This window comes from Lutra lutra, chromosome 11 (genome assembly GCF_902655055.1).
Source record: "Lutra lutra chromosome 11, mLutLut1.2, whole genome shotgun sequence".
NCBI classification, from domain to species: Eukaryota; Metazoa; Chordata; class Mammalia; order Carnivora; family Mustelidae; genus Lutra; species Lutra lutra.
In genome coordinates this window covers 34,125,127-34,146,021 of record NC_062288.1, presented here as the reverse complement: position 1 = coordinate 34,146,021, position 20,895 = coordinate 34,125,127, and positions in this window count along the sequence as shown.

Genomic DNA, 20,895 nt, shown 5'->3' with positions numbered 1-20,895 from the left:
AAGGTCATCTGGATTAATCAGATTTAAATGGGAGGCAGAGCTGAGGAACATTTTGTGAATTATGAAGAGGTTTTGTAATCAAGACATAAACACTAAATTCTATAGAACTTCTTAAGAACACAAGAAATCATTATTTTGATTTCCTCCTTTCCAATAGTCTCATTAAGATGCAAATACATGGTACTTAGTATTTCCTAATTATAACTTATTAGTCAAATATAAAAAAACAGCCGCATTTTAGGAATTTGCAGGTAGGTATTAGTCTTGCTTTCGCAATGCTGAAAATGAAAGGGAAGCACTTATGGTAGGAGGAGTAGCTCACTTCCCACACGTCCCAGGTAGAAAGCCTTCCTGGTCGGGAGGGCAGCAAGAAAAAAATGTTGGCCCATGAAAAGTGAGACAGAGGAAAAAAAAAAAATTAGAGCAAGGTGTTGAGTTCACTCTTCATTTACATAGAAAGTGAGAGTAGACATGTGCTGTTTGTTTATCTACAGGAAAAAAGAAACAGTTGTTTTGTAAAGCAGAGCTTGCCAAAGATTTTTTTCCACCAAAATATCCTCAGAGGAAGAGCTTGAACTGAGTTGTGACTGTAGCTCAAAGCTCTCCAGGAATGGGAAAATTTATTTAAAATGTAGCTTATTATTTAAAATATTGATTTAAATGTTGTATTCAACTGTACAGTGTATCCATGTTTACATTTTACTTAAAACATTTTTAATTATTTGCTATTTTTCCTTCCAGGTAAAACTGATATTCTGAAAAGATACGTATTTGTCCTTTAGCTTTGAGAACCCACCCTGGAATATCAATCCACGCGGGGTGTGCATTTTCCAATTTGTGATGCTATTGTTCTCGTTGCCCGAAACAGCAATAACCAACATTTATTAAATGTTTAATATGGGGGCACCTGGGTGGCTCAATGGGTTAAGCCTCTGCCTTCCTCTCAGGTCGTGATCCCAGGGTCCTGGGATGGAGCCCCGTGTGGGGCTCTCTGCTCAGCGGGGAGCCTGCTTCCCCCTCTCTCTCTGCCTGACTCTCTGCCTACTTGTGATCTCTTTCTCTCTGTCAAATAAATGAATAAAATCTTTAAAAAAAAATGTTTAATATGTTCCAGATACTGTTCTAAGCCCATTAAATATATGAACATATCCCACCCTAGCAGTGATGGACAGGGTTCTTAACTTTTAATTTAGGTTGTGGATACTGAGAATTTGTGGTTGTATAATGGAAATTTGCACAAATAAGCAGTAATGGTGAGGTATCTTGAAATCTTCGGTGACTTTTCACAGTTTGTCAATTCTGATCTTGGCCTATTCTAAAAAAGAGGGTTTGTATTGCCTGTGTAAAGCAATTCAAATTGCTCAATATCAGCAACAATGTATAAGTTAAATCTCATGTGTCAACTTCTGAGTTAATATTTCTTATCAATTTTATATCTTCTGATCTTTACTAAGCATTTGGTTTCTTTGACTTACATATAAAATATTTGGGTATAAATTTAGTAACTGAGATTTGGTGAATTTATACTTCTGAATTGCTTTGTTTCAGTGCTATCTTATTTTATTGTTTAGTTTGGGTCAAGTGAATTGGATGGGGCAAAGTTGGAGAGGGAGTTGGGGGAAATTGGAGGGGGAAATGAACCGTGAGCGACCATGGACTCTGAAAAACAATCTGAGGGTTTTGAAGGGGTGGGGGGTGGGAGGTTGGATGAGCCTGGTGGTGGGTATTATGGAGGGCTTGTATTGCATGGAGCACTGGGTGTGGTGCATAAACAATGAATTCTGGTACACTGAAAAGAAATTAAAAAGATTAAAAATTATTAAGAAAAAAAAAAGAAGTGAAGCTTAATGTGATTGAAGTGATGTTCCATAATGAAGGTCTCCCCATAAGAAGCAGCATAGATCTAATGGATCCGAATGACTTAACCAAATGAATTGTACAGTACATGGCAACAACTTTGCTACCTAAAAGCACTTACTTGCTTATGTACTGCAGACTTAGTTCAGTTTGCACATAGCTCATTATTTGGGGTCAATGACTTTCTATGTGCTGACAGTAGAAAAATGGCTTTCTTGCTAATTGAGCTTTTTTTTTCCCCAAGATTTTATTTATTTATTTAACAGAGAGCACAAGCAGTAGGAGCAGCAAACAGAGGGAGAGGGAGAAGCAGGCTTCCTGCTGAGCAGGGAGCCTGATGTGGGACTTGATCCCAGGACCCTGGGATGATGACCTGGGCTGAAGGCAGACACTTAACCAACTGAGCCACCCAGGCGCCCAGCTAACTGAGCTTTTCAAAAGCATCCTCAAGAAATAGTAAATAAGTGAGTAGTTTGATTAAGGAGTTTTGTATATAGAAAACTGTTTTTGGAAGACTGCTTTAATATAGCAAAAATCTCAGCTGAGATTTTTAGATTATAGCAGAGAGAGTATGCCAAAGAAAGAAATCGTAACCGAAATGAATACTCTCACCCTCTTAAAGTCATTAAAATGCATTGTATATTTCCATTTTGATTTAAATACTTAAAAGCAACTATTTTTTACGCCTCTGATATTCAAAAACCTCCTTAGAAGTCCCAAAAGCTGTAGTGTTGGTATTCATGGCAAATTTCATACTCGAGCAGTGCCCATTATTTGTTGTTGGTACCATCATGCCATATTTAGTTACGTTTTCCTTTGATTTTAATGGATGTCTTATACATTTTGAAGGGACGTTAAAGCATGGAAAGCTTAAATTGGCATTGAGGATTCAGTAGTAGAATCTGGCACAAAGTAACAAATTTACCAAGTTCTATGTACCATTTGAGGCATTGGAAGTTCTGTGGTGAACAAATGGGTACAACTTCCTGACCTCTTGAAGCTTATAGTTCTGGTGGAGAGAGACAGGTGAGAAACCACAAAGTAAAACATATTCTATGTCAAATAGTGTAAGAATAGTGGAGCAAATGAACAAGGAAGGACACAGAAGTCCTGGGGAGTGTGAAATTTTATTTTATTTATTTATTTATTTATTTACTTATTTATTTATTTTTTAAAAACACTTTTTTTTTTTTTTTTTACTAGAGAGAGAGCATGAGCATGAGCAAGGATGAGGGAGAGAGGGAGAGGGAGAAGCTCCATCTCAGGACCCCGGGATCATGACCTGAACTGCAGGCAGATGCTTAACTGACCAAGCCACCTAGCTGCCTCAGGAGTATGAAATTTTAAATAGAGCATTTAGAAATAGCCCCCCAGAAGTTGCCATTTTAGCAAAGACCTGAAAGAGGTGAGTGATCTTTGCAAATAGCTGTAGGAAGGCATTTCAGGCACAAGGAAAATGTCCTGAGGCAGGAACTTGTGCAGCATTTCCCAGGAATAACCAGGCAACCCTGTGGCAGGTATGGGTGAGTGGAGGGAACAAACGGTAGCAAGAGATGAGATCAGAGAGCTAGTAAGTGGGGATTTTTATGCCATATAGGGATTTTAGGCTGTATGAGAATTTTCCTTTTGTTTTGAGTAAAATGGGAGGCTATTAGAGGGTTTTGGGTAGAAGACTAAATATTCTTACTTGTATTTTTTATAGAATCACTCCAACTTCTGTGTTGGAAAACACTCTGGCTTGTGTTTTCTTCTCCCTTCTAAGGAGAGAGGTTCAGATCGGTCAGATGAGAGATAATGGTGTTACAGACCATCATGGAGAAAAATGTAGGATTTGAGACATATTTTTCAGGGAAGTACTAGAAAGTTTTGCTCGTGGATTGGATGTGAGATGTGGGAGAAGGAGGCAAGCATGCATTATCTGGGTTAAGTCCTTGAATGGTTGAAGCATCTGCTTATCAAGATGGGAAGATTGTAGGAGAAGATTTGGGGAGGAATGTAATATGTAAGCAAACTCTTATGGTCCTGTAGGGATTTACCAAGAGAGAACAAGGGTATGGAAGTAAAGATGTTCTGGGCAAAGAGATCATTAGGTGCAACAGCAATGCACCTTGAAAATAATTTATTTGGAGATGTTCAGTGTGGTGTAAGCAGTGTACAGGAGGGGCTGGCAGACTGCTCACTGACCAAATCTAGCATACTGTCCATTTTTGTCTGGACCATTAGCTGTACAAAATGGCTGGAAAAATCAAAAGAAGAATAATATCCCTTGACATGTGAAAATTAGATGAAATTTACATTTCAGTATCCATATGTAAAATTTGCTCAGAATGTGACCATATTCATTTGTTTACATATTGTGTATGGCTGTTTTTCACTAAAATGTCAAATTTACATAATTAGGACAGAGACCATATGGCCTGTAAAGGTGAAAATATTTACTCTCTGGCCCATTTTGGGAAAATTTTGCCATAGTCAAAAGGGAGTGTTATTTGGAAGCAGACTGTGAAGTATCTTGTGCGCTTTACTAAGGAGTTGGGACTCGATTCTGTAGGTAACAGAAAACAATCAAGGGTAACTATCTTTCTAAAGTACAGCAAATAATGCAGGAAAAAAAACTAGTCCAGCATTATTCCTAAATGGAGAACAAGTACAGAGACAGCAAGTAATTTACCTAGAGATTCCCAGCACTTTAGTGCAAAGGTGAGGACTGCAGGGTCTTGACTGCCCAGAATCATGGTTTTATCCCTGTTTCTCATCATCTACTATGGAACCTCTTTAAAGAAGGAAGTTCGTCCAAAAATCTCATAGGATACATATGTCTGCTATAGAATGTCAAGAGAAATATTAGAGTTTACTCTTTTATCCTAACCTACCTACATATTTATTTCATTATCAATAAAATTTGAGAAAAGACATTTCATAAACTTTCAATAAAATTAAAATGAAATCCAAGCCATTATTTTAATAAAGTTTGATTCTGGCAAAGCTGAAATAAGTTGAAATTTGGGACTCACCCTTCTGCCTCTTTTAATTGGAATAGTCTTATTTGACTCATTATTTCTTCTTCCCATCCTATTTCCCTTAAGCTATGAAAAGGAGAGTGTTAGTAAGAGGACTGTAATAGAGTCTCTAATTATTGTCATATATTCTCAAAATTAATAATCGGGGGACATATCACTAAATCTAGATACTGTTGAATGGAAGAGATTTTATGGATTAACAAATTATTCCAGGGAGTGCGCCAAGGAGACGCAATAAGAATGATTCTGTTATTGCCCAGTGCTGTCGTTACACAATATATCTGAGCTGGAAAATCCAACCATGCGGTGCAGGATGGGGTCACAAACAGGTAAATAAGTGGAAACAGAGGAGTGTTCTAGCAAATGAGATGGGGGCACAATTCCAGGGAGGAATGCAGTAAAGGCAAGAGAGTAATACCCTTAGTGATCTCTCTCAGTTTTGGTGCTGACTAATGGTGGATGCTGGGAGAAACTTCTTGATCAGTTTTTTTTTTAAAGAAAAGAAATTGGCCTCCGCCTTCCTAATTTGAGAAAAGAAGTGATGCAGCATCCTCTCGTGAATCAACTTAACTCCAGGAAACTTAAGGCTCTCATTCAGTTCACTGTTTACAGGTCGTGTTTACCGTTCTGGTTATTTCTCAGTTGACCTGAGAAAAATACTACCAATGAATCTTACCGGACAGAGATGCTAAACTTCAGCGTTCTGTTTGGGCATAAGTTATGGGGAAGCATTGCTGCGACAGCTGCCTGGGTATGATGGAAAGCAGATTGCTGCCTTCTGCCAAGTATATTAGAGCTTGATTTGTCCCTTTGAGTATATCACATGTAAATGTGCATGGAATGCATTTAAAGAAAGCTGGAATGGAACCCCGTGATCCAATATTACCAGCAAGTCTCTTCTGGAAGTACACAGAGGATGTGTATGGGAACCATTGCAGTGGACTCAGATGAAGCTGTATTTCAGGGTAGAATATATACAATCAATCGACAATCTCATGGACCACACAATATTTTTCATTGTAGACCCTATTTCCAAATTGAACAAATCTCGTACATGTTAAATGGCTACAACATATGTGGCAGCTTAATAAGCAATGGCTTTGCCACTCCGGATGTTCTGTAGAGGTTTTAGGAGATAGTTCTGGATGTTGATTCAGTTTGAAATCATGTTCCCGGGTGATCATCATCTTGATGATGAAAAAGACTTGTCAACCCAAACAGCGACACTAGAGGGAGCTCTCTCCCAGAAATCACTGTAGAGAGGATAATAAAGCTCTAAGTAAAGAAACTAATTGAACATTATTCAATCACAGCACCATAATCATTGACAGTACTAGGAGAGGCTTTGTGCCTCCAAGAATGAAGGACTACCAGATATTCTAGGCACTACTGAATCTGATGTTTTTAAAGGCCAGTGCCCCCCCCCCCCCCCCCCCCCCCCCCCCGTTTTCAAGAGCTTGTTTGGGAACAAAATGATAATTCTAAATTATGGCAGGTTGTCACTAGACAGGGAAGCTTTTATCGTTGTTTTCTAATAGCCCAGGTATCATGGATACCAAATGAATTTGTCTTCCATTTGTAATTGGTTTGGGTAGAACAGATGATGAACACACTGTGTTTACCTGTCAGAGGTGGGAAGTGATGTTAGAGAATGATACATGGTTAATTGGTGTCTGTAGATACCTGGATGCTGGTATCTAGGATAAGGTCATATCAAAAACTAAATGGAATCTAGAATGCCCCAAATAATACCTTCTAAGTCACCATCCTCGTCACTGGGAATGTGTGGTACATGGGAAATTGTTGTTTCTGTTGTAAAGAAATGGAGAACGACACTATAATTTTAGCTCGTTTCACGGTGCGTTAAATGTAACTTTAATCTTTCTGCCAAAGCTGTATAGTGTAACAAATGACTAGTTAATTGATAGAATCATACTGTGATTAGAAAATATTTGGGGAGGATGATTTGAAGCCCACAGAAGATATGCATGGAAACACATTGGTCAGAGATATGAGTGAATTTAGGCTTATTTTAGAAATAATCACACACAATTAAATACCTTCATTAAAACATATAAATGATTCAGGGGCTCCTGGGTGGCTCAGTGGGTTAAAGCCTCTGCCTTCGGCTCAGGTCATGATCTCAGGGTCCTGGATCGAGCCCCGCATAGGGCTCTCTGCTCAGCAGGGAGCCTGCTTCCCTTCCTCTCTCTCTGCCTGCCTCTCTTCCTACTTGTGATCTCTATCAAATAAAATCTTAAAAAAAAAAAAAACATACAAATGATTCAAATAACCATAGGTGATAGAGGAAAATGAGTAATCAGAGTTGTAAGAGAATATTAGAAGACCTGTGAAGAAATATGACCACAATCACATGCTTGGGAAGGAAATTCCTATATACATTGGATGAGCTGAAATTACGGTAGTTGTCAGGATGTTGGTAGGCTTATTCTTCTGTACAAAATATTGTAAGACGAATAATAAAAAAAGGTACCTGAGAAATAGGTATTAAGGGCGATTTGACTAATATCAGAGTGTGGACTGGAAAGGAAAAAGTTAATCTTAGACCTGCAAGTCATTTTTTCCCTTTGGTGTGAGATGCCTCTGGAAAGATATATCAAAAGCCTTTGTGAACATTATAGAGACAGAACTCCTGACAAACATAGTAATGTTATTTACTAGCAGGAGAATTCCTTTTTTTAAAATTAATTGATTTATTTTTTTTAATAAACATATAGCGTATTTTTATCCCAGGGGTACAGGTCTGTGAATCACCAGGTTTACACATTTCACAGCACTCATCATAGTACATACCCCCCAGTGTCCATATCCCCACCACCCTCTCCCATCCCCCCTCCCCCCAGCAACCCTCAGTCTGTTTTTTGAGATTGAGTCTTTTATGGTTTGTCTCCCTCCCAATCCCATCTTCTTTCATTTTTTCTTTTCCTACCCCCCAAGCCCCCCACGTTATATCTCCACTTCCTCATATCAGGAAGATCATATGAGAGTTGTCTTTCTCCGATTGACTTATTTCGCTAAGCATAATACCCTCTAGTTCCATCCATTTGTCCTCACAAATGGCAAGATTTCATTTCTTTTGATGGCTGCATAGTATTCCATTGTGTATATATACCACATCTTCTTTATCCATTCATCTGTTGATGGACATCTAGGTTCTTTCCATAGTTTGGCTATTGTGGACATTGCTGCTATAAATATTCAGGTGCATGTGCCCCTTCAGAGCACCACGTTTGTATCTTTAGGGTAAATACCCAGTAGTGCAATTGCTGGGTCATAGGGTAACTCTATTTTCAACTTTTTGAGAAACCTCCATGCTGTTTTCCAGAGTGCTTGCACCAGTTTGCATTCCCACCAACAGTGTAGGAGGGTTCCCCTCACTCCGCATCCTCGCTAGCATCTGTCATTTCCTGACTTGTTAATTTTAGCCATTTAGCAGAATTCTTATACATGAATACTTTAGTGCATGTATGTGGTCTAAGATGGCTTATATAAAACCTGGAAATGTGTCAATTTATGGGGCATGGCTACCTGGAAAATATCATATAAGTTATGTAACTATCTGTATAGAAAATTGGGAGATGTTTCATAGAAATATCCTTTTTTAAAAAAGTGTAAGCAGTGCTTCTGCATGCAACATTTATAGCTCACATATTAAATCTAGACCAAAGCAGGTACTAATGCAGCCACAGAAGGACCTGGGGAGTGGTGCTGGCTATTCCAGACTTTGCCATCCTTCTCTTTTCTCATGATTTCCTGTCTCCTTGAAATTATTTGTATGGTTTAATTCTGGATAATATCTCTGATCCTTGTGAAACTGATTTGAAAATCCAACCCTTTGATATCATTTCAAATGACCTCCTTCGATGCTGAAGATTTGCTGCTATAACTCTTAAAGTCAACTAAATCTTTCCTCTTTACTTTAAAACTTATCTGCCTCTCAATCCAAATTCTCTAGACCTTGCTCTCAACTGGAAAGTTGATCATTAATAATTAGTATTCACTTTTATTATTATTAATTTTTTTAAAGATTTGAGAGCGAGAGCATGTGTGCGAGTGGGGGGAGGGGAAGAGAGAGGGAATCTCAAGCTGACTCCCTTCATGTGACTTTTCTGATGACTCCTTTTGACACCGTCAGTCTTGGAATAATTTTTTTCATTTTTGTTAATATGCCTTATTTCTACAGTTAGGACTGAAAGGTATGTCACTATTTTCAAAACCTCCCACACAGTGTTTAACAAGACATATTTTCTGTAGAGGCACTTCACAAATATTTGACAAATTAAATGGAGTGGACATAGAGGCCTTTTGGTTTTTCTCAAACCAGGAAAAATTGTCATGATATCATTTTTAGCATAAGTAGGCAAATTCTATTCTGGTTTATTATCCAAGAATCTACCCTTGGAAAAAAAAAGATGAAATGCCTTTCCTCTTTCACATTTTCTTTATTGTGAAGAAAGAGACACATGTTTATTTTTCTTTTCAGTGGGGGTGGGAAACAACTTCAAGGAGTTTATTGAGTCTGTCCAGTAGGTTTCACATAATTCCTGAATTTGCCAGTAACCAAAAATATGGGAGAAAGGAGAAATTCGTGAATTAGAGAAATCAAGAAGCCTATTCTATATTACTGATTTGATGAATCAATTGCTGAGGTTTAATGAAAAGTCACTGAAAAGGCAACAATGGGGAAAATTGGCATTTAGAGAAACTTGTAATTTGTTTCTTCCTAAGAAACATTCACATTGAGGTCCAATTAAGATCAAAATAGTTTTTATTGGCAGTTCATTAAGCCCAACAGATGGTCAGTGATTTCTGTTGAGGAAGTTACAGTTTACAAATGAGGATTTTAATGAGTATTTAGATACTTGAGTACCTCCTCTTTTTTTTCTTTTTAAAGATTTTATTTATTTATTTGACAGAGAGAGAGAGAGATCACAAGTAGGCAGAGAACTAGGCAGAGAGAGAGAGGGGAAGCAGGCTCCCTGCTGAGCAGAGAGCCCCATGTGGGGCTCGATCCCAGGATCCTGAGATCATGACCTGAGCTGCAGTCAGAGGCTTAACCCACTGAGCCACCCAGGTGTCCCTTGAGTACTTCCTCTTAACAGCAACTCCTATTTTCCCCCATCCATTGATGTACAAAAAGTCCAAACTAGCAACTCGGCTTTGTTTGAGGAGCAGCGGATGTGAAATGTTCAGAGTTCGGAACCTTTGTATGTCGTGACCATTTCCTAAAGCACTTGGAGAAAAACAGTCAATCGTTCCTACTTTCCTGCTTCTGTCCCTTTTTCTCTGACAGTTAGGTCTAGGTTGGGATCTTCTGGCATTTGATCTGTTCCTGACAACAAATAGCCAGGTAGGGGGAAAAAAAAGAAACAATTATGTTAAGAGGATTGTCTTTACTCTCTTCTGAAACTGTTAATAAAACTCAGCAAATATAAGACCAGATTTGTTAGGAAAAATAATTTATCATATGCAGCCTTAGGCTTTTTTCTTCTTGGGGCACCTGGGTGCCTCAGTCAGTTAAGCATCCAACTCTTGATTTCCGCTCAAGTCATGATCTTGGGGTCATGAGATAGAGCCCCATGTTGGGCTTCATGTGCTGGGCATGGAGCCTGCTTGAAATTCTCTCTCTCCCCCTCTCTCTGCCCCCCCTCCTCCAACACACTCGCATGCACAGCCTCTCAAAAAAATATAAATAGAATAAACCCTTTCCATTTTTTTCTAAGAATTTACAATATCTTTGTGAAACAGATGTATATCACATACTGCACATCACTAAACAAGGATGTTGGTATGGACTGTTATTTAAATGGGTCATATTCTCACCAGCTACTTTGTGAGCCACAGACAAAGGGAGTTGTCAGTATGTTTGTGTTTTCTCTATGTGGATACAATTATTAATTTTTTTTTCTTGAGTTCCAGGAAAAAAATTAATAGAAAGACTTCCTTTGTCAATCTATCTCAGAGCACGATATTTCCCTTTCTTTAGAAAATGATTTTATGTCCGGATCATTTCTGGGAGGCTCATCAAAGTTTAATCTGATATGTTCTTTTTTATTCTAGCAGTTCGTATTTCAATACTATGGCATAATACTCAAAAGGCCCTAAAATTCAGTCTCAGAGTAGTGTTATGATAAAGAAAAAACCATGACCAAAAAATAATTTCATGAAAACTCAAATTTTTCCCTTAATTACCATGAAAAACAATGATTTTACTCATGCTAATAATAACTTAAACTCTTTGTCCTTTCTTAATAATTAACTTTTGTTTCTTCACATAAGTTTTAATGTTCTTTAGATGATAAAACTCTTCACAGGATTACTTCACATACCAGTACACACTTAAAGGAAGGAAGGAAAGATTGTCCAGCCGTGTCCTAAGAACTTGACACCAGGAACCTGTGATGGTTGACACCAGGAACCTTATGATGAGTTTCCTTGCTTGGAATTTAAAAAAATTTCTTCTAAAAAACAAATGATGACAAATGAGCAAACAAACAAACAAACAAACAAAAAAAACCCAAACCCAAAACGGGCTTGCTTAAATACTGTTTTTATCAGATTGCTTCTAGCTCAGAAGCTCTGTGAGGAACTCTATTTCATGTTCTGTTAGAACCAAATTTCTCAATGTGGCTTTTAAGTCTCCTTCTACATTCTGGCTACAGTGGTAGCTCTCAAATTCATTTTCTCCAGACCGGTCTCTGTGGGGTTTCATGAGCATGCCGCGTGTACTTACTCTTTCCCATCTTTAATAGTAGTGTTCCTTTGTTCTGGAATTCTGTTTCTCTCCTGCTTGTTTCCAAGTGGTAACTACCGACTTCTTGGAATCTTCCCTGACAACACCAGCACTTTTTGAACCCTTTATTTAACTTCCTAGTACATTTACACTGAATTACACAAGAAGTTTTATTTAATTAATGCAGCATTTCACTTATCTATTCTTGTTGCAAATGATTATTTTCACAAGAGTGAGTTTTCCAGATGATGAAAGCACTGAAATATTCTCATTTTTTCTAGTTTTGTATGAAATCTTTCTGCAAAGTATTCCAGACATCTCTGCCTAATTATGGAAGAATGCAGAGCATACTTAATGATGATTGAGGATCATTATTATGAACATCAATTATATACCAAGGTGTATATGGCTCTTTGCTCTATATAAACCTTCTTCTGAGTTTATATTTTCTTCAGTTTCTTTTCTTCTTCTTTTTTTTTTTTTAAGATTTTATTTATTTGACAGAGAAGTCACAAGTAGGCAGAGAGGCAGACAGAGGGGCAGGGGGAAGCAAGCTCCCTGCTGAGCAGAGAGCCTGATGCAGGGCTCCATAGATACCAGGACCCTGGGATCATGACCTTGAGCTGAAGGCAGAGGCTTAACCCACTGAGCCACCCAGCCACCCCTTCAGTTTCTTTTCTTAATAATAGACTTTCAGGTGTCATCTTGTCTGTGATCCATATTTCTGCCTTCATAATAAAACTACGTTTTCTCATCTATCTATTCTAACCTTTTGGATGGAACTGACCCTTCTTGTGGGTGGCAATGTACTGCAGAGTGATCAAGACAGCCCATCGTCTTAATTTCTAGGGGCATGAGCCTATTCATCTGAGCCCTCATCCACATCAGGAGAGTAATTTCTTACATTTTCCAACTGTGGGGTGTCCCTTTATGTCATTCTAATGAGAGAGAATGGGCAAGAGGTCATAGGAGTATTTATTACCATCAACAAACTTGTGTGTCTTTGAGGACTTTATCTGATTTGCCTGGTCTCCAGTTGTAAGAGAGATGAGTATAAATTTGCTATTTTGAGATAATATTTCATGTCTTCCTATCTTCAATGTGATAAGAAAATAAGAATGTCTTTTGAACATTTACCATAAAATTAGTTCATTCTGAAAAACGATGATGAAAAATGATCATGCTTGATGTTTGTATCTGCTTTATATGGCAGAAGATTTCTCATACATTACTAATCTAAGTCTTATAACCATATGACATAGTAATTTCTGATACACTCATTTTACAGATGAATAAAGGGAAGTTTAGAGAGAGAAAGAGGTTAAGCTGCCAGTAAGTAGGCTTCAAACTTGGGTCTTTTGACCCCTATCCCAGTGGATTCTCATCTACTCCTTCAGCCTCTGAGTAAGGCACTGTGCTAGACTTCAAGAAGCCCTTTGCCTACTCAGAATGGATAGAATGAACACAGAATAACTACATATTTAGAATGTGATACGTGCTTTGCAGAGGTGTGGCAGTGCGGTAGAAATTCGAAGGGCATGGCATGGTGTGTGTATATGTATGTGTATGTGTGTGTGCACATGCGTGTGTGTCTGAGTGCTTGCCCAAAACAACACATTATCAGAAGGTCATTGACATTTATAAGGAAGGTGTATCCTAAGAAATAGACCTTGGAAAATTAAGGGCAAGTAAAAACTATTGTATTTCCTAAAATACCAAAAACTGCATACCACCACCAATGTGTTCATTAAATCATTCAATTATATGTTATTGTAGCCAAGCCTCAGTTATATCACTTAGTGAACAAAGTGCTCAGATCATTTGCCCTACCTCTTTGTTTCAAATAAAAATTTTTTGAGCAGGTCACAAATCAGCGTTGTCAAAATGGAAAAGTAAATTTTTGATATATGGGAAGAAAAGAAATAGGCCTTGGTATGTGTATGGGATGGAATAAGATGGCAGATGAAGCCATGGGTTGGGGAAACAAAGAGTTGTGCATTAGGACTTATACAAAGTACACCTAGCGGAACTGTGGGGTTAAAGGGAGATTTAAGGTATTATATCAAGGAGGGTTGTGATTACCATGGTGAGGACTGTGTCCTTAAAACCATTTCCCAGAGATGAGGGACTTGGTTTAATTGTGAGGGATGGAAGTAGATGTAACATTATAATGAATTTATTTTCTTCCTTGGTTGAAGAAGAGGTGGGATTGACATTTAAGCTTTTGAATAAGAGGCTAATATTGATGAAATTGCTCTTGATTATGATGTTCCAGACAATCTTTGTTTATATGCTCATGCAGGTGGAGTTTGGAGATATCTTGATAGTTGTGTGATTCAGTGCTCGTTTCCACTCCAGATACAGAGGCTTTAAAATAGTCACTGGAGAAGAGATCAGTAGTGCCATAAAGACCACTTACTGGGATTTTAATTAAAGATAATGTATTTATGCTCAAGGAGAAGGTCATTAGAAATTATTAATAACACAATTTAACTTCATAGGAAGAATTTTATATTTTTCAATAACTTGTCTTTAATATGGATGTGTTTACACCATTTCCAGTTTCTTTTTTTATCTAAAGTTTTGGTAATACTCTTTTCTTTGTCTAAATGGTGATTGTACTGACCAGCTACTTAATTTATTTTTTTTAAAGATTTTATTTATTTATTTGACAGACAGAGATCACAAGGAGGCAGAGAGGCAGGCAGAGAAAGAAGGGGGAAGCAGGCCCCTTGCTGAGCAGAAAGCTGGATGCTGGGCTCTATGGGTGGGATCCCAGAACCCCGGAATCATGACCTGAGCTGAAGGCAGAGGCTTTAACCCACTGAGCCACCCTGGCGCCCCCTAGCTACTTACTTTAAAAATGTGTCTCGGGGCGCCTGGGTGGCTCAGTGGGTTAAGCCGCTGCCTTCGGCTCAGGTCATGATCTCAGGGTCCTGGGATCGAGCCCCGCATCGGGCTCTCTGCTCAGCGGGGAGCCTGCTTCCTCCTCTCTCTCTGCCTGCCTCTCTGCCTGCTTGTGGTCTCTGTCTGTCAAATAAATAAATAAATAAAATCTTAAAAAAAAAAAAAATAAAATAAAAATGTGTCTCTTCATGATACTGTATGTGGAAACCCAAAAGACTCCACCCCCAAATTATTAGAATTCATACAGCAATTCAGTAATGTGGCAGGATATAAAATCACTGCACAAAAATCAGTAGCTTTCCTATACACTAACAATGTAACTGTAGAAAGAGAAATTAGGGAATCAGTTCCATTTTCAATAGCACCAAAAACCTTAAGACACCTTGGAATAAATTATCTATACTCTAGAAACTATAGAACATTTATGAAGGAAATTGAAGAAGACACAAAAAGATGGAAAAACATTCCATGCTCACGGATCAGAAGAATATACATTGTTAAAATGTCTGTGCTGCCTAGAACAATTTATACTTTCAGCACCATCCTGATCAAAATAACAATGGCATATTTCAAAGTGCTGGAACAAACTCTCCTGAAATTTGTATGGAACCAGAAAGGCTCTGAATTGCCAAGGAAATTTTGAAAAAGAAAAACAAAGCTGGGGGCATGATGTTGCCTGATTTCAAGCTATATTACAGAGCTGTGATCACCAAGACAGCACAGTACTGGCGCAAAAACAGACACATAGATCAATGGAACGGAATAGAGAGCCCCGTTATGGACCCTCAACTGTATGGTCAACTAATCTTCAACAAAGCAGGAAAAAATATCCAATGGAAAAAAGACAGTCTTTTTAATAAATGGTGCTGGGAAAATTGGACAGCTCTCTACAGAAGAATGAAACTTGACCATTCTCAATGGATGAAAGACCTCAGTGTGAGATAGGATCCATCAAAATCCTAGAGAAGAACATAGGCAGTAACATTTTTTACACCGGCCACAGCAACTTCTTTCAAGACGCATCTCCAAAGGCAAGGGAAACAAAAGCGAAAATGAACTTCTGGGACTTCATCAAGATCAAAATCTTCTGCACAGCGAAGGAAACAGACAACAAAACAAAGAGACAACCCATGGAATGGGAGAAGATATTTGCAAATGACACTATAGCTAAAGGGCTAGTATCCAAGATCATAAAGGACTTCTCAAACTCAACACCCAAAAAACAAAAAAGCCAAAAATGGGCAGAAGACATGAACAGACACTTCTCCAAAGAAGACATCTGAATGGCTAACAGACACAGGAAAAAAAGTTCAACAACATTAGCCATCAGGGAAACTCAAATCACAATGGCACTGAGATAGCACCTTACACCAGTTAGAATGGCAAAAATGGACAAGGCAAGAAACAAATGTTGGAGAGAATGTGAAGAAAGGGGAACTATTTTACACTATTGTTGGGAATGCAAATTGTTACATCCACTTTGGAAAATTGTGTGGAGGTTTTTCAAAAAGTTAAAAATAGAGCTACCCTATGACCCAGCAATTGCACTACTGGGTATTTACCCCAAAGATACAGACATAGTGAAAAGAAGAGCCAAATGCACCCCAATGTTCATAGCAACAATAGCCAAATTGTGGAAAGAGCCAAGATGCCCTTCAACAGATGAATGAATAAAGAAGATGTGGTCCAGGGGCGCCTGGGTGTCTCAGTGGGTTGGGCCGCTGCCTTCGGCTCAGGTCATGATCCCAGGTCCTGGGTTCGAGCCCCGCATTGGGCTTTCTACTCGGCAGGGAGCCTGCTTCCTCCTCTCTCTCTGCCTGCCTCTCTGCCTACTTGTGATTTCTCTCTGTCAAATAAATAAATAAAATCTTTAAAAAAAAAAAAGAAGAAGAAGATGTGGTCCATATATACAATGGAATATCACTCAGCCATCAGAGAGGATGAATACCTGATATTTGTATCAACATGGATGGAACTGGAGGGGATTATGCTAAGTGAAATAAATCAAGCAGAGAAAGATAATTATCATATGGTTTCACTTATATATGGCACGTAAGGAATAACATGAAGGACATTAGGAGAAGGAAGGGGAAAATGAAGGGGGGTGGGGAATGAGAGGTGGAGACAAACCATGAGAGACCATGGACTCTGAGAAACAAACTGAGGGTTTTAGATGGGAGGGAGGTAGCGGCATGGGTGAGCCTGATGTTAGGTATTAAGGAGGGCACGTATTGCATGGCACACTGGGTGTTATATGCAAACAATGAATCCATGGAACACTACATCAAAAACTAATGATGTACTATATGGTGACTAACATAATAAATTTTTTTTTAAATGACCAAAAACAATTTGTCTCTAAGACAGATTATTAAAACCAGCTATTTGACTGGCTGCTTGTTTGTGTAGGTAACACATGTAAAATAAATTCATTAGTCCATTATAGAAAACAACCTATAATATATAAAATATACCTAAGCCCCCTCTTCTTTTCTCCATTTTAGTGAATGCACTTGGTTTTGCCTTTGCCTTATCCTCCAGTGAGACTATCCGGATTAAGCAATTCCTAGCAAAGAAACAGAAGAGAAATCATCCCATTCCTCAAAGAATTCAAGTGAAAACTGGTAATAAGGTAAAGTATAAGTCTGGGATACTGGGAAAGAACCAAAGTAGGATTGTAAAAAACAGCCCATATGATGGTAAACATTTTTGTGCTATGTTGAGTCAAGCTAGAAAGACATTCTTTTTTTTTTTTTTTTTTTTTTTTTTTTTTTAAGATTTGTATTTATTGGGACGCCTGGGTGGCTCAGTTGGTTAAGCGGCTGCCTTCGGCTCAGGTATTGATCCCAGCATCCTGGGATCGAGTCCCACATCAGGCTCCTTGCTCAGCAGGGAGCCTGCTTCTCCCTATGCTTCTGCTTGCCACTCTGTCTGCTTGTGCTCACTCTCGCTCCTCTCTCTCTCTGACAAATAAATAAATAAAATCTTTGAAAGATTTGTATTTATTTATTCGACAGAGATCACAAGTAGGCAGAGAGGCAGGCAGAGAGAGAGAGAGAGAGGGAAGCAGGCTCCCTGCTGAGCAGAGAGCCCGATATGGGGCTCGATCCCAGGACCCTGAGATCATGACCGTAGCCGAAGGCAGCGGTCCAACCCCCTGAGCCACCCAGGTGCCCCTAGAAAGACACTCTTAAAATATTTAAATGCAGTTTTTTTTTTTTTAAAGAAAAAGATACTGAATTTTTAAACTTTCATTCATTCATTGAATAAAAAATTTAAAAATGTACATTTGGGCCATTTTTATTTTATTTTTTAAAAATTTTTAAAAAGATTTTAGTTATTTATTTGACAGAGAGGAACAGAGTAAGAGAGGGAACACAAGCAAGGGGAGTGGGAGAGGGAGAAGCAGGGTTCCTGTTGAGTATGGAGCCGGATGCAGGGACTGGATCCCTGGACCCTGGGATCCTGACCTGAGCCAAAGGCCAATGATTAACTAACTGACTGAGCCACCAGGCACTCCTAAAATCTGAAATATTTTATTTGGTGGCACAATTTTATAATCAAATTTCCAAATTGGAGCAAACCCTTTGAAGATCAAATAATCCTTGTGACTATACTCAGGTCTAGTTCTATCAGTGTCTAATATTTGTATTTATTTTTTAAAATCTTTTTTGAAAATATTTATTTATTTATTTGCTTGAGACTGTGAGAGAGAGAGAGAGAGAGAGAATGAACACAAGCAGGAGGGGCAGAAGGAGAGGGAGAGAGAATCTCAAGCAGAGATTGAGAGCCAGGAACCTCCTGTGGGGCTCCAAACCAGGACCCTGAGATCATGACCTGAGCTGAAACCAAGAGTCTGATGCTCAACCAGCTGCACCACCCAGGCCCCTTCAGTGCCAAATATTTTTAGATTTTGGTGGCAATATCAAAAAACTTGATTTTCTATATATTACTTTAAATTTTCAGCCATGGTTTTTAGTTTTTCTAAGAGCTAAAATCAGAAAATACATTATATACCTGTATACTGCCATTTATCCCTTTTAAAGACAATTTATAGAAAAGCTATTATGTCTTATTATTGCATTATTTGCAAGAAAGAAGTTATATCGGGGCACCTGGGTGGCTCAGTGGGTTAAAGCCTCTGCCTTTGGCTAGGGTCATGATCCCAGGGTCCTGGGATCAAGCCCCGCATCGAGCTCTCTGCTCGGCAGGGAGCCTGCTTCCTCCTCTCTCTCTCTCTGCCTGCCTCTCTGCCTACTTGTGATCTCTGTCTGTCAAATAGATAAATAAAAATATTAAAAAAAAAAAGAAAGAAGTTATAGCTATATCCTAATGTAAATTCATAGTATGATTCTATTAATTTGTTACTTTCCAAAACATGGTTTTCCTTAAAAGTAAAGAATTTGTATCTAAATTTCGGTCTTTTATAAATACTCACTAAAAGATATATGTGTGTAGGCATGCCTGGGTGGCTCAGTCATTTCAGCATCTGACTCATGATTTCGGCTGAGGTCATGATCTCAGGATTATGAGATTGAGCCCTGTCTCAGGTCTGCACTCAGCGCAGTCTGCTGTAGAGTCTGTCTCCTACTCCCTTTGCTCCTCTCCCCACTCACTTACTCACTCACTCTCTCTCTCAATCAAATCAACAAAATAAAAATCTTTAAAAAAAGATATATGTGTTTAAACATCACCTCTTTAGTTCCTTGCTAGTATCAGAAAATGACATTTTTGAACATTGTATTCCATCTCTTCACTGATGATCTCAAATTTTTATCTCCAAACTGAGTTACTCTCCCAAGCTCCACATTCACATATCCAACTTCTTATTTGATACCTTTGTCTGGAGCCCTGATAGGTATTTAAAACTTAATGTTTCCAATAGAAATACAGACTCTCTAGTCTCTCTGTCTCCATCCCAGATCTAATTTTCTCCAAGCCATTATACATCAATTATGTCAATTGCTAATCAAAAGAAGAAAAAGACATCAAGAAGTCATTCTCAACTATTTTCTTTCTCTTATTCTTGCATGCAACACGTCAACGAACTCCATCCCCCACTTCTAAAATAACTATTTCAAATCTGACCACTTCTCTTTATTTACCTTGCCATAACTTGCCCAAACAACCCTAATTTCTTGCCCCCATTTCTTTTTTTTTTTTAAGATTTTATTTATTTATTTACAGACAGAGATCACAAGTAGGCAGAGAGGCAGACAGAGAGAGAGAGGAGGAGGAAGCAGACTCTCCGCAGAACAGAGAGCCCGATGCGGGGCTCAATCCCAGGACCCTGAGATCATGACCTGAGCCGAAGGCAGAGGCTTTAACCCACCGAGCCACCCAGGCGCCCCCTTACCCCAATTTCTACAGCAGCTTCCTGTTACTCTTCTGCTTAAAACCTTCTGAAGGCTTCACATTGTACACGAAAGTTCATTTTTAAAAGTATGTATACAAAGTAAGTACACCGTGTCAAAGAATGCTAGCACTCCCCAGCATCCTGGTTTCTTCTCTTCTTCTTGGACATGTAGCTAAACTACATTCCCCACCTCCCTTGTGGAAGCAGGCTGCATTTGGACAATGGAATGTAGACAGAGGTGACTGTCACTCCCAGGCTACCCCCCCCCACACACCAAATTTCCCCTGTGGAATCCTCTAGTTTCTCTTCCTATTGTGTGGCAAAGTTGGAAGCTCTATGTTAAAGATGGTATTCCCACAAGATGAAAGGAGGATGGCTTCTTCCATCTCCATGGAGCGAACCACTTACCTCAGGCAATTCTTACTGGAATGTGATATGTATAAGAAATAAATCTTGGCTTTATGAAGCCACAGTTTTAGTCACCACCTGATTTGGGTCCTGTTCATCTCTTCAACCTCATATTGTTTTTTGTTTTTAGTTAACACTCCTTTCTTACTTGGCACCAGTTTCTTTGGAATTCTTTCTACCCATGAATTCAGACAAATCAGAATATTTGCACTTGCTATCTTTCTGCTTGGATCGATCTCTCCTTCAGGTCAAAACATGACCACTTCCCTCTCTTCAATGAGATTATCGACTCAAATGCTATTTCTTCAAAGAGGCCCTCCCTGACTACCCATCTGAAACAGCCTCCCATACCAGTCCACTTTCTATATTATGCTAATACATCTTTGTCTTAGCAATTGTTAGTACCTGAAATTATCATATTGTGTTCAATTTTTGCTCCTTTCTTCCTAGAATGTCAGGTAAGAGGAGGGATTCTTCGTATTCACTGTTATGGCACCAAAATAATGCTTGGCCTATAGTAGGTGCTCAATAAATACTTGTTAACTGATTGACTATGACACATAGGTTTGTCATTTGAAGATAGGAGCTGTATC